This window comes from Ambystoma mexicanum, chromosome 13 (assembly GCF_040938575.1).
Source record: "Ambystoma mexicanum isolate Mex_15411 chromosome 13, UKY_AmexF1_1, whole genome shotgun sequence".
Taxonomy (NCBI): domain Eukaryota; kingdom Metazoa; phylum Chordata; class Amphibia; order Caudata; family Ambystomatidae; genus Ambystoma; species Ambystoma mexicanum.
In genome coordinates, this window is record NC_090938.1 from 366,466,112 (window position 1) to 366,480,236 (window position 14,125).

The 14,125-nt window shown below is 47.2% G+C and overlaps 1 protein-coding gene across 2 annotated transcripts in view; it reads left to right on the forward strand.

The window, feature by feature from the left end:
- Positions 1-14,125, forward strand: part of SALL2 (spalt like transcription factor 2) — a 633,863-nt gene that overhangs the window by 452,547 nt on the left and 167,191 nt on the right. The gene's annotated exons all lie outside the window — the stretch shown is intronic.

The following is a 14,125-nucleotide window of genomic DNA, read 5'->3' on the forward strand; positions in this document are numbered from 1 at the left end:
GCCTGTCCAGACCCATTACTAGATTATGAAAGTTAACAATGCGGCACTTAGTTAGACTTGTAAACAGTAAAGTGCATCCCTTCTTGATAGGATTGTGAATGCCAGCAGTGCCGCACTATTAGATTTGTGAACATTAGCCTGCGCCAGACCCAGACAGGATTGTGAATGTTTGCAATGCCACACTTAGTTGTGATTGTGAACAATGGCCTTCCCAGACCTATACTAGATTTTGAATGTTAGCAATGCCGCACTTGGTAGACTTGTGAACTTTAGCCTGTGGCAGACCCAGACAGGATTGGGAATGTTTGCAATGCCACACTTCCGCACTTAGAATCGTGAACATTAGCCTGCCCAGGCCCATACTAAATTGAGAATGTTAGCTAAGCTGCACTTAGTTAGATCGGTAAACAGTATCCTGCGTCACTCCTAGATAGGATTGTGATTGTTAGTAATGCTGCACTTAGTAGATTTGTGAACATTTGCCTGCGCCAGACCCAGACGGGATTCTGAATGTTAGCAATGCGACTTCCGCTCTTGCTCTTAGAATTGTGAACATTAGCCTGCGCCAGACCCAGACAGGGGTGTGACTGTTAAAAATGCCACACTTCCGCACTTAGAATTGTGAGCATTAGCCTACCCAGACTAGATTGTGAATTTTAGCAATGCCACACCTAGTTAGATTTGTAAACAGTAACCTGCGTCACTTCTAGATAGGATCGTGAATGTTAGCAATGCCACACTTAGTAGACTTGTGAACTTTAGCCTGCGCCAGACCCAGACAGGATTGTGAATGTTTGTAATGTCACACTTCCGCACTTAGAATCGTGAACATTGGCCTGCCCAGGCCCATACTAAATTGTGAATGTTAGCAATGCCACACTTAGTAGGTTTGTGAACATTCGCCTGTGCCAGACCCAGACGGGATTCTGAATGTTAGCAATGCGACTTCCTCTCTTAGTTAGAATTGTGAACATTAGCCTGCCGAGACCCAGACTAGAATGTGAATGTTAGCAGTACCGAACTTAGAATTATGAACATTAGCCTCCGCCAAACCCTGACTGGATTGTAAACGTTAGTCTGAGTCGCTTCTAGATAGAAATGCAAATGTCGGCATGTCCCACACTTGGGTGGAGCTGTGAACACTAACCTGAACTGCATCTCGAAAGAAATGCAAATGTAAATGTTAACATGCCCCACACGTGTATCACTGTGTACCCTGCTTTCCTGTTCCCCATGATGTTGCTATATATCGGTATCTCCATCCTGTTGCTGTAAGCCCGCCCCATGTCTCTGTGTCGCCTTGTTCCCTACCTACCATCCTGTGCACGTGCCTGGTCTCAGGGGCTTTAAAGATAACCATCATATCACATCACTACACGTGCGCTCTACTATACACCATCATTCAGCTAGAACACAGCTATACCACTGATTAATTCGGCCTAGCTATTCACATACAAATACGATCCCATGAACACCTCATAACCCTAATAAAACGCAGCTAGCCGAGCACATTCTGGCCTAGTTGCTCACATATGCGTCCTTCAGGCCTAACGCAGCCAGAGTCCAGTCTGGGTATCCACCCACCAGACTGCACGCATCCAACTGATATCTTCAGCACCACACCTAACTCTAGGATGCAGCTAGCATCCAGCGATTACATCAGCTGCACACATATCTGGTAGACCCACGCACCCTACAACACTATCTCTCTCTACTGACTAGAACTATGGTTCCCGAGGCGTTCAACCTACCAGTGCTTTGAGGTCATACCAGTGATATATAGAGCGCTATATAAATGCCATGTAACATAACATAACTTATCAAGTCTTATCATGAATTCACGTGCTCGTGGTTGTATATGCAAACTTATGGAATTTATTGACTGAAAAATGTTTTTTTCTGATTATTTGTAGAAATACCTACTGATCAAGACCCCCGATGAAGGGATATATTCCCGAAAAGCGTTGGGTCTATTCAATACTAAAGAAACTTTATATCCAGAATTGTGTGTGTGTATTCCTTTGAAAAAAATTCACAATATTTAAAATAGAAATTAACCATTTCCTATGGACCGTACTCATAGTCTAGGATGGTTTCCATCACATAGCTGTTTAACCATTGTAAAAAAGTATACATTTGTATAACATATCCATTCAATATTTGGCTGTTTTTGGCCCATGATATTGTGCATGGGATAGGAGTTCCCTATCCATTGTAACTTTTTCTTGCAAAGTCGGAAAATGAGCCAGTTGCGGGAAACTGTGTGTAACTCAGACATGTTTACCTTTTCATCTTTTCCTGGTAGATGAAAGGCGGTCCGCTGGGGTATTTAGTACTGTGAACCTGCGGACTTCGGCATATAGTATGATAGGTGGATAATGCTATCAAGGTTTTGTTTTTCTTTCCCATCTTTACCTTAAGTGCCAATGACCTGTTTTTTCGTTATGAATTCCCATTAGGAATCATTGTAGACTCTGGTGCTGCTGTGCTGTTTGATGTCACCTTATACTAACCTAAAAAGATTTTACGTTGCTAAAAATGAAACGAGAGCCAGGTAATTTCAATAAATACGTTATAAAATGTAAATATTTGCACCCTGGCGAGGTATGGCAGAAGGAACATTTAATTAGTATTTAATCTAACATAGCTCTGCATTTATTTTACTGGCATGCAAAATAACAGGTATTCCTGTAATACGAAGCAAATCAGTGCCCCGCAGCCTATGTGCTGCGGGCCCTTGAAGGGTTAGCGCTTGTGGGGAGTAGATTTCTTCCATGCGCTAGTCTGCGTCTGTCTCGTGGGTTCGGGCACCCACCGTGTTAGGGTCAGGGTACCCCACTGGGCTTGCACTTGTGTCCGAGCAAGCGCCTGCTGCATCTTCAGCGTTATACTAGACCCAATGACCGACAAGTAAGCCAGAATGTAACTGTGGCTCCGGCTCGTCGCCTTTATATAGCCAAGTATGTGCCATTCGCACGTTCAACGGTAGTCCATGGCGATTTCTCACCCGCCGCTTGTTGATGCAATGAGGGCCAGTCAGTCGGCCACGTTTTACATTTACAGCGCTATAAAGCTTTAAGCGCCCTACAACGACAAGCTGTTGTGAATAATGGGTTGAAAGCGTATCCGCTTCCTTTACCCGTATTTGCCTGGACATGCAGCAGACTCAGACCCTTCATTATCTCCCATCTGTTTTACAAAAAATACTTAATGGGCTCATATAGCGCCAAACAGACTGAAGTGTGTCTTAGCACTCGGCACAGTTATTTTGAATGGATAACATTTGCGAATGTACAGGGGTAGAGGCAGAAAGACCACCGGCCTCACCCATTCAGTCCAATCCCTCTTAGCGTAGAGATCCTACACAGTCTCCAACTTTACCCATCCTTACTTAATTCCTGGCACTATTGCTCGCGTCCACTACGGTAGTTACCCCTCCTTCCCCGAAGGGATCTTGGCACAGCCGCTTGGACACCCCCTTCTCAGCGTCAGCCCCCATCTTTCTCTCCATTTTAAAGTAGTCGGTCGCCTGGGGCAACCAGAGCAGGGCCAGGAGAACGCGCACATGTGTTGGATTTTGTGCTTTTCCCCAAGAGTTCTGCGTATTGTTTGGGCATGTGGGGGCGAGCCCCCCCCCCCTTACTTTTCTTTTTACATTCTGCCTGAGCTCCAATAAATGCAGGTTTCACGTCCGCCCCCAGCCCCCTTTGAAAAGATTTGGGCCAGAGATGTTCCCCATTGTGGGTAAAGTTAAGGGGGCCTTTGTCTGCCTGCCCAGCTGCACATAAGCCTTACTTGGGCATGAATGCCTGGGCTTGTAAGCTCAGCGAAAGGGGGGTGTCTTATGGTGGGGGTGGGGGCCTCTCTGCGTGGAGTCAGGTGCGGCGAAAGATATAAGCCATTCTTTGGCCAGCTTGGGAAAGTTGAGGCATCCAGGGGCTGAGAGTGGAACTGTTGTTCACGGCCTCATCTCGGGAATTTTAGCTTGTCCAGGTTGTGGCACCTTCATGACCTTGACTCCACTTCCTCCCCAAACCTTTATTATTACAAAAGGAAGTTGTGTAGCAAAACCCAAACATTAGCATTCAAGGCGCTTTCAGATCCGGTTAAGCGAGATGCTACTGGTCTGTTCGTAATTGGAAAACATTGGCTGAGTGAGTTGGTCATGTGGAACACTAGGGAAGGGCACATTGTGACCTGCCAGTTGTATATCAGGGAGTGCGTATTTGCACGTTCCTTTTTTTCCTCATCTCACGTGAAAGTTGAGACTGCGGCGTCAAGGCCGGGGTTCGAGTGGGTGGTCTGAGATAGCACTGGGAATCTTGCTTCCTCAGTGCAAGTTTGCTGTAGTACGGATTGTCAGAAATGGTTGCTTTCCACAGTTTGATCGCTATATGGTGTGTGTCCCAACAGGCGCTGTATTATCCTATGTCACAAAACAGATGCTTCATTGACCTGTGTCTCCCACTGGGTGCTTGTGTGTCCTTAGCATGTCCAGGGACGTAATTTCACCAAAATGTCACGGGTACCCAAAGTGACATCACTCACGCAATGACCTCACACGAAGTCACATTACGATGATACATTTGACCTCAACAGCATCACAGGTGGGGATGTAGCATGACCTTTTATTTCGATTGCATCACAGGAAGTGATGACACATGATCTTTGACGTTGATGACATCATAGGAAGAGGCATTGCTGATGATGCAAAACTTTTTGTACGATAACCGTTTACTAAAAAAAAAGAAATAGTTTCTAAATTAGAGCATTTTATTGTTTCCAGCCACATATTAAGCAGGGTATGTCATGGGGGCCATCATGATATGCCAACGACATACCCAGCATTCAGATCATCGGGCAGGGACAATGTCTCCATATGCCAGTACAGTCCTTAAGAGGATAGGTACTGACATGTTATGCCTGTATAGCCTTGCATCTCATGCCAGCTTTATAGTCAACACGTGAAAGGTAAAGCCTCCCATGCCCAGGCACTGTCATCATATGCCACGTGTGCATAATTTTGCAAACATGCAGCCTGAATTTACCTTGAACTCCTCTTGCCTGAAGAGGCTGTGAATGTCAGGGAATTGTGGAGGTTTGTGCATGTATGTTTCTCAGTGAATCATGGGGTCACAAACGAACACAACGCACAAACCCTCTTTTTTACTAAATATAATGTCACCTTTTATATAGTTCTGCATACTGGAGTACTCCCACTTCTAAGTGCTGTAATAATAGGTGTTGCCGTTACCCAATTTAATTGTATTACATTTATTGACCGTGGAATGATGAAGGGCTGAAGTTCCACCACGTGATTTCAGGCTGTGCACAGATCTCTGAGGTGAGTGCCTAACTCCCTGAACTATTGCACCTCCTGGATTTAGAAGCTGATTTGTTTCCTCAATGCTCTCCTTTACATGTAGCCGGGTTTGTTAAGTTTAAGTATACCCTCTTAAAATATCTCTTTTCTGGAACATACACACATACAAAATCAATATTCAATAGTAAAAAATGCCAGACCTCTCAGGTTGTCCAATACCTTCTCCTGTCCTTGATTCTTTCTTTACATTCTGGCATATTCTAAATACACAAGTGCAAGAATGCAAAGACTAAAATAGGCCAGGGACAAAATGAGATTCATTTGTCAGTACCATTTAAAGCTTTTTCCTTAGTTCCATACGTTGTAGTTGTGTAGTGTAATTGTTTCATTGCATGAACCTAATCTCTGAAAAACAAGATTTCGAAGGGATTGTGTCCTCCGACGTATTCCTTATCTTGATAGATTACATCCCAGCTTGCTGGCCTCTGAAATTTTTGCAGCAGAGGGCGCTGCGCGTTGACGTCCCTCGAGCTGGTGTCCCTCGACAGCCTCCGTCTCGGCACCAATGTCATTGTGTATATAAATGGACTTCCGCAGCCACCGTTGCTCATTTCTGTTTTTCCGCGCTTCGTAGGCCTCGGAATCGTGTTGCTCAGTTCTTTCTTCAAGAAGACTATCCTTATTCTTCGAAGATATCATCTTTATTCAAAGGCTTCCTCATCCGAATCGTCGACCCCATGGTCCGGCTTCAAAAAGTGTTGTGATTGTGGGAAGAAAATGTCATTGACGGATCCTCACAGGATCTGTTTGTGGTGCCTGGGATCGGAGCATCACTGTTCGGAATGCGAGGACTGTATGTCCATGACGGCGAAAGCCTTGAAGGAGCGTAAGGGGAATGTAGAAAGAGGTAAGACTCTTAAAACTTCTACTCCCTCGAAAGTTTCTTCGGCAGAGTCGAGACATTCATCTCCTCGGCGTCACAGGAAACATTCCCGTTCAAGGCCTCAAATCGGTTCCCATCAGTCCTCGAGATCGAAACACTCAAAGAAGAGGCCTTGTAGATCTCCCTCTTCTTTGAAAGGGTCACCTGCTCCACCAAACACAGCTCTCCAGATAAGTGGGAGGAATTCCGTATGAAAATGCTTAGCGTCTTCGAGAAAGCAGCCTCAACCCCCTTTGGAGACGGCTAATGGTGATACCCTGGGTGAAACACGCGAAAAATCAAATCGCTGCGAGCCGTTGCACCCGGCGAAAGAAACTACCTGAGAGTGTCATGAACCCTTGAGTAAAGGCAGTAAATCTGCGTCATCGACGCCTATGTCGAAGGGTCCGTTGACGCATACATCGGTTGAATCGACACCGTCTTCAACGCCACTGTCGACTCCGATAAAAGACAGACCTACAACTGTCACCACATCTCAGACAGTAGAGGTGTCGAGGACTTCGACCATGACCTCGAGGATGACGTCGACAACCTCGACAACTCTGAGTAGGATTCCGATCCTCTCCAGTGCTTCGAGGTCTCTCCAGACTTTTTCGACGCCTTTTTCGGGTTTGTCGAAGCCTTTGACTTCCACGTCGACAACTTCGATGTTTTCTCAACCGGTGACAACCAACTTGGCCCCTTCTGCCATAGAAATGGGTTTTAAACTATATCCTAGGTCTGATTACTTTAGAGATTTGTCCTCTATATATGAGGAAGGGGAGGATTCTGACCATGAGACCTTTTGGTTTACAAAGGACCACAACACCCATACCAGAGGAATTTATCTCTGAAGACAACAGATTAAAAGATCTTCAAGACTCTTTACATGAGGCAAGTGGTTTAGATACTTCCCCAGAAGTAGGTTGCTAAACCAGATCCTGGGGAGCATGCTGAGACCCCTTATAGGGGTCTGATGGCTAGAATAATAGAATTCATGGGGTGGTCTACACCTTCACCTTGTTTTCAGCAGGATGACCTTACTGACATTTTAGTTAAAGGTCCACAGGAAGATCCTGTTGTTCCCTTTCATACTGCTTTCCAAAGAAAGATCTCTGCTAATTGGGAAACTACTGAGGTTATCCATGCAGTTAACAAGAAACTATCTGCCAAATACAGGGTATCTGCTTCAGATCCTGAATACTTGAGCAAACATTCAACTCCAGAGAGTTTGGTTGTACAAGCAGCAACTTCATCAAATAGTAGATCAGCATACCCTACTATTCCACAGAACAGGGATGATAAAAGGTTTGATGCTATGTCAAAAAAAGTCTTTTCGGCATGTAGCATGGCGCTTAAATCTATTAACGCCACTTGCACGCTTGCAAGATTCAGCCATACACTTTGGGAGTGTGCTTCATCTGCGGCTGACTGTCTCCCAGAAGGAGAGGAAAGGGAAGCATTTTTAAACATCATTAAAGGCGGGAAAGATGCAATGTGCGAGTCCCTTCAAACAGGCATTGATTCTACTGACAGTATCAGCAGGACCATAGCGGCAAGTACCACAATCCGCAGATTTGCGTGGTTGCGGAAGTCTGGTTTTGCTCCAGATGTACAAGCCAGACTTTTGAAAATGCCCTTTGAGTGCACTTCTTTATTTGGTAAGAAGGCTGCTGACAGCCTGCAGAAGTTACAAACATCCAAGGCAGCAGCGAAATCTCTTGGGGCTGCAATCCGACAGACTCTGAATCGCCCCTCAGGAACATCCTGGAGGTGTAGGTCCTTTCGCTTTTACTCCGCATTCGGAAAAGGCAGAGGACAGCCAGCTCAAAGGGGCCAGAAACGATTCAACCATGGTGGACGGGTTAAAGGTACAAAAACCACAGCAGCAGGTGCCACTTTACCCTCGACATCTGCGTCAGCTGTTTCTAAACCCCTCTCAGATCTCGCCTCACAAGACACCAGTAGGGGGGGGTTAACTCAACATCTGGCGGAATGGCAGGCTACTACGTCAGATGCTTGGGCATTGGAGACAGTTGCCCAAGGTTACTCCCTGCCTTTTCTACGTACCCCTCAGAGTCATCCACCGGGGAACAACTCTTTGAAGTTTCCAGATCCGCTCCTTATGCAGGAGATTCTAGACCTGCTAGAGAAAGTTGCCATAGAACCGGTACCTGCAGCGGAGAGGAACAAGTGTTGGTATTCCCCCTACTTCCTAGTACCGAAGAAGGACGGAGGACTGAGACCCATCTTGGACTTACGAGAATTGAACAAATTCCTCAGGAAGGACAAGTTCAAGATGGTAACTCTCTCTCAGATCCTTCAGGCCCACCAGCTTCAGGACTGGTTGGTATCTCTAGACCTTCAGGATGCTTATTTCGATGTGCCAATCCATCTCAAACACAGGAAATACCTGAGGTTCGCAATTGGCAACTCTCACTATCAATTTCGAGTTCTGCCATTTGGGCGGACCTCCGCCCGAGGGTCTTCACCAAGCTAATGTCGGTAGTGGCTGCAAGTCTAAGGAGGGAAGGGATCCACGTCTACCCCAACCTGGACGATTGGTTGATCAGAGCAGTATCTTCAGAACAAGCTCAGATCCAGCTAGATTATGTCTGCCACTTCCTTCACAAACTGGGCTTCTCCCTCAACTTAAAGAAGTCACTGATGATACCATCACAGAGACTCCAGTTCATTGGAGCGGTCCTGGACACTTCCCTGGGGAAAGCCTCACCACCAAAGGTGAGGGCTCAAGATATTCTGCAGATGGCTACCAAATTTCAAAATGCCCAATGTCTTCCAGCCTTCCAATTTTTGAGGTTGCTAGGTCTCATGGCATCCTGCATCTTCGTAGTGCCAGAGGCTCACCTGAGAATGAGATCCCTCCAGTGGGCACTAAGAACCCAATGGTCGCAATTTTCAGGAAGAATGACAGATCTCCTTCAGATCCTGGACAGAGTGGCTCGAGACCTTCAGTGGTGGGCCTGTCAGGAGAACATTTTGAAAGGAGAACAGTTTTGGCAACCATGGCCGAAGATAACAGTAGTCACGGATGCCTCACTCACGGGGTGGGGTGCCCATGCCACCGACTTGACCATCAGGGCTCGTTGGTCTCCATCAGAGTCCAGACTACATATCAACCTGTTGGAGCTGAGAGCCATGAGACTAGCGCTGAAGGCTTTTCTGCCATCTGTACAAGGGAAAAATGTCCTAATAATGACGGACAACACAGTGGCCATGCACTACCTCAACAAAAGAGGAGGCGTAGATCACTGCCACTGTGCAGAGAGGCAATGCAGCTCTGGGTTTGGACAATTCAAGAAGGAATCTCTCTATCGGCAGTTCACTTAGCCGGAGAGAAGAACTTGACAGCGGACGCTCTGAGCAGGCAGATCAGTCTCCCACAAGTGGGAGCTAGCTCAGGAAGTCCTTGAAGAGATCTTCGCCCTTTGGGGAACCCCTCAAGTGGATCTGTTCACCACCAGTAACAACAGGAAGTGCGATCAGTTTTGTTCAAGGGAATTTCCCCCGAGAGGAGCTCTAGGGGACGCGTTCGTAGTAGACTGGGAGTTTCCACTTCTATACGCGTTTCCTCCAGTCCCTGTCATTCCTCAGATGATCAGGAGGTTGAGAAGATTCCGGAAGACTATGATCCTAATTGCCCTGGACTGGGCCAGAAGAACGTGGTACCCGGACCTTCTGGACATGTCCATCTGTCCTCCGATTCGTCTTCCGCAAAGAGAGGATCTTCTCTCACAGATGGGAGGTCAAGTTCTCCATCCAGACATCAGAACCCTCAACCTTCACGCTTGGTTTCTGAAAGGTTGAGATACAAGGATTGGAACCTCCCAGATTACGTCATTGAGGTGTTGCTTTCGGCTAGAAGACCAGCAACAAAGACTTTATACCGCTGCCGTTGGAACAGATTTTGCAGCTGGTGTAGAGAAAAGAATATCAAACCCTTTTCAAGCGGTACACCAATGGTGTTATCTTTTTTGCTCTATTTGGCGAATTCAGGTCTTCAAGTTGGTACGATCAAGGGCTAGCTCGCAGCGCTGTCAATCTTTAAACACACTGCAGAGGAGCCATCATATTTCAAGTTTCCCCTAGAAATTCAATTTCTGAAGGGGTTAACTAATGTCTATCCCCCAAAGCTGTTTCGAGTTCCCTTGTGGGACTTAAATCTAGTCTTAAATTTTCTGATGGGTACTCCCTTTGAACCACTCCATTCTCGTTCATTAAGATTTCTCACCCTTAAAACAGTCTTACTAGTGGCTCTAACATCTACCAGAAGAGTGAGTGAATTACAAGCTCTATCTTGCAAACCTCCTCATACAATTTTTCACAAGGACAAAGTTGTTTTACAAGTGAAGCCTAATTTCCTCCCAAAGGTGGTCTCTGAATTCCACATCACTCAGAAGATAACCTTACCTTCATTCTATCCTCCTCCACATCCAGGGAAAGAGGAAGAGAGGCTACATAGGCTGGATCCAAGGCGTGCCTTGAGTTTTTATATCAGCAGACTTGCTAGGATAAGGCAAGCAGACCAACTGTTTATAGGTTATGCAGGACACAAATTAGGATTGCCAATCACAAAACAGACCATTTCAAAATGGATTATTTTAGCCATTCTAGAATGTTACAAATTGGCAGCGAAAGAGCCCCCTCAACATTTTAGGGCTCATTCAACCAGGGGTATCGCAGCCTCTTCGGCTCTCCAAAGAGGGGTACCGATTCGGGACATATGTGCGGCTGCCACATGGTCGTCCGATCATACCTTTAAAAAATTCTACAATCTGGATTCCTCCTCTAGCCAAGAGACAAGATTTGACAAAGCTGTGTTACATTCTGTTCATTCTTAAAGGGAAATATCCCAATTTTACTCCGACCTCCTCTTTCACACCACTGCTATGGGAGTCTATCAAGATAAGGAATACGTTGGAGGACACAATCCCTTCGAAGAACAAGTTACTTCTTACCTTGTAACGTTCCTTCGATGGGATGTTCCTCCGACGTATTCCTTATCGCCCCTCCCATCCATCCCCGCAGTAAAACTTCCTTTGTAGTTGCAGTTTATGCTTCTTCAAGGTCAATAACCAATTCATGCACAGCTAATTTCAAGCTTCAAAACGGAACTGAGCAACGGTCGCTGCGCGAGTCTATTTATACACACGATGACGTCGGCGCCAAGACGGAGGCTGTCGAGGGACACCAGCTCGAGGGACGTCGACGCGCACCGCCCTCTACTGAAAACATTTCCGAGGCGAGCAAGCTGGGATGTAATCTATCAAGATAAGGAATACGTCGGAGGAACATCCCATCGAAAGAACGTTACAAGTTAAGAAGTAACTTGTTCTTCTGCACCATCATGTTAAAACAGAAACAATGCTCTGGATACAATTCAGCCCTTGAAAGTCAGCCTACTACGTACTCCATACGCTCGGGCCATTAACATGGGCTGCCGGGCTGTTACCCCCAACGTGAGGGATGCCAAAGCCACCAACAAAGACCGGTACCCCCAGAGAAAGACATTGGGACACCAAGGCACTTCAGGGCGAATGCCGCGTGTGAGGAGGCGGCTCTGCGGGTGGCCCAGGGCCCCGTGCTGTCCATGGGCACGGGCCGCCTGCTGCCCACACAGAGGTGCGCGGTGTCGGCCGCTAGTGGAAGGGTGCGGCGGAGGTGCCATGTTTATGGATGGGCTGCTGGTGAGGCCCTAGCCGTGTTGCAAGGGAGGCGTGGCTACGAGTGATCGGGCCCGTCACGAGGAAAGTTGTGTGGCCTGCTCCAATGACCCAGGAGCGGGCCACCACAGCGTGCCCAGCTGATACTTGGTTGCTAATTAGTGCCCGAACAGTGTCGGAAGCGGGCGTTTCGAGTGACCTTTCTTTTACTCTTTTACTCTTTTTTCACTCATGACGGTGCAGCTTGACACAGAAGGTCTTCTCACACCGAACATGCAATGCACAGCAGTTGTTTGGAGGGCTGTTTTGGTCTGTAGGTTTTTTTAAATTGTGACTCTAATTTTAATTTGACTGGCGAATAAAGCTGGCAGTAGATTTTAACACATACATTTAGTGACAGTGAATCCTTTCCAGCTGAGTGTACTCAACCAGGAGAGAGAGCAACAATGTATGTGGTGAGCTCTCTCCTGCACCGTCCGTACCGTCTCTTGTGTTTTGCTTTTCTCTACTGTCTTTGAATTCCCTAAAAGCGGTATTTGCTGCTGGAAACATGCTGGAAACTGACGCAGAGCCTGTTGCTTGGAGCACTGTGTCTTCAAATCAACCTATATCTGCCAGGGGGAGGTGCAGAGTGCAAGAGTGGAGAGTCCGACTGGTACTGACTGGGTGACCTCATTGGAGCTCGACTTGCCTCTCAAAATGAGCAAACAACTGAGGCAGGACATTGAAGGTCTACCTAGCACCTCGAAACGAACCAGAACCCTTCAGAGTGCATCCACCCAACAGACTCGTCACTAATTTGAGGAGGTAGGTGCATTGTATGAGGAAGGGATGGCGGTCCCAATGATTCATCCTGGGCACATGGCCCAACATTTGCCACGGCCTCCACAGCTATCTTCACTGAGGGATGGCATCTTGCAGACGAGGTAAGGTCGGGTCTCAACCGAGATGCTGCTCGGATTGTCCCCGCCCTCGGTTACGGGAGGGGCAGGTGCCGGGTCGGCCTCTGTGCTGGACCTTGTATCAGCGAGGAGGGAGGAAGCTGTAGAGGCAGGCGTCCTTCAAGTGAGTATGGGCAGATCTCGCCCACATCCACTCCCCCTCCGAACTTCCCAGGCCTAACCTCTGCCTCACCCTCTTGGGCCACAAGTTGGTAGCCACCATGAAACCAACACGATACCTCCTTTAGGAGTGGGAAGGTGTTTGGACCCTTGGGTGTACAGGGCTACCACATAGTATTAACACAGGAACGTGGAAAAGAACCCCCCTGCTGGGGGGAACATGCGGGGCTGCCGGCTACTACCTAACATCTTAATGAGCTGTCCTGCCGGGAAAAAAAAAGATTTGACCATCCACAAGAGTCCAACTCCTTCACTCTCCAAGCCGCTGTGACCTCAGAGACAAATTCGGGGCCCTCACTGATAGCTGACCAGAGGCTATTGGTCCAGGGTCACAAATCAGTGCCAACAGCATCTCTGGTATAGTGGTGACCTCAGGAGATCTGCTCATTTGCTTTACGTCTGAAACCAGCTGACACGCTGGAACTACCATTGTGGCAAAAAGTCCTGCAACGTCCTGCCAACAACCTGAATAGACATCCCCAGTCTAAATACCGAATCACCTAACCTGACATCAGAGGTGCACTCTTCCAGCCCTAGCGTCCAAAGGATATCTAGTTGTTGAAATCTCCCCACCAAGACCTCCACTTGACCATAAGTGAATCTGGAGAATTTGCTCTGGGCTATTGATTTGCTGACCAAAAATGTTGACGTTCTCACTGCGTCTCCCAACTGGCCCAACCACGTTGAACACGGCAGGAAGGCCTTAAGTTCCAGACCAATACAAGAGAGTGAAGCTCTGGAGCTAAGTAATCCTCTACTGGAAGTCTCCACGGCGAACATACCTCAACAACTGCCAATCCAAGATGTAGAGCACCAAAATAGGAACCGATCGGACTCTCAATCAAGTTAACCTACAACCACAGACACCACGGACGGTGGCCAGAAAGGTGGCTTACGAAGATCCGGCCTAAAGGACAAGCTGGTGCACCAACACTCGGGGAAGGACCTGTTTAGCCAGATATCAGTAATAACTATAGCTCTGGAGCCCTTCACGAAATTGTATGAGGGCCTCAATGACACTCTAAAGGGCCAGACCACCTTACTAGCGATGCTCCACACCAAACTAATCTATCTA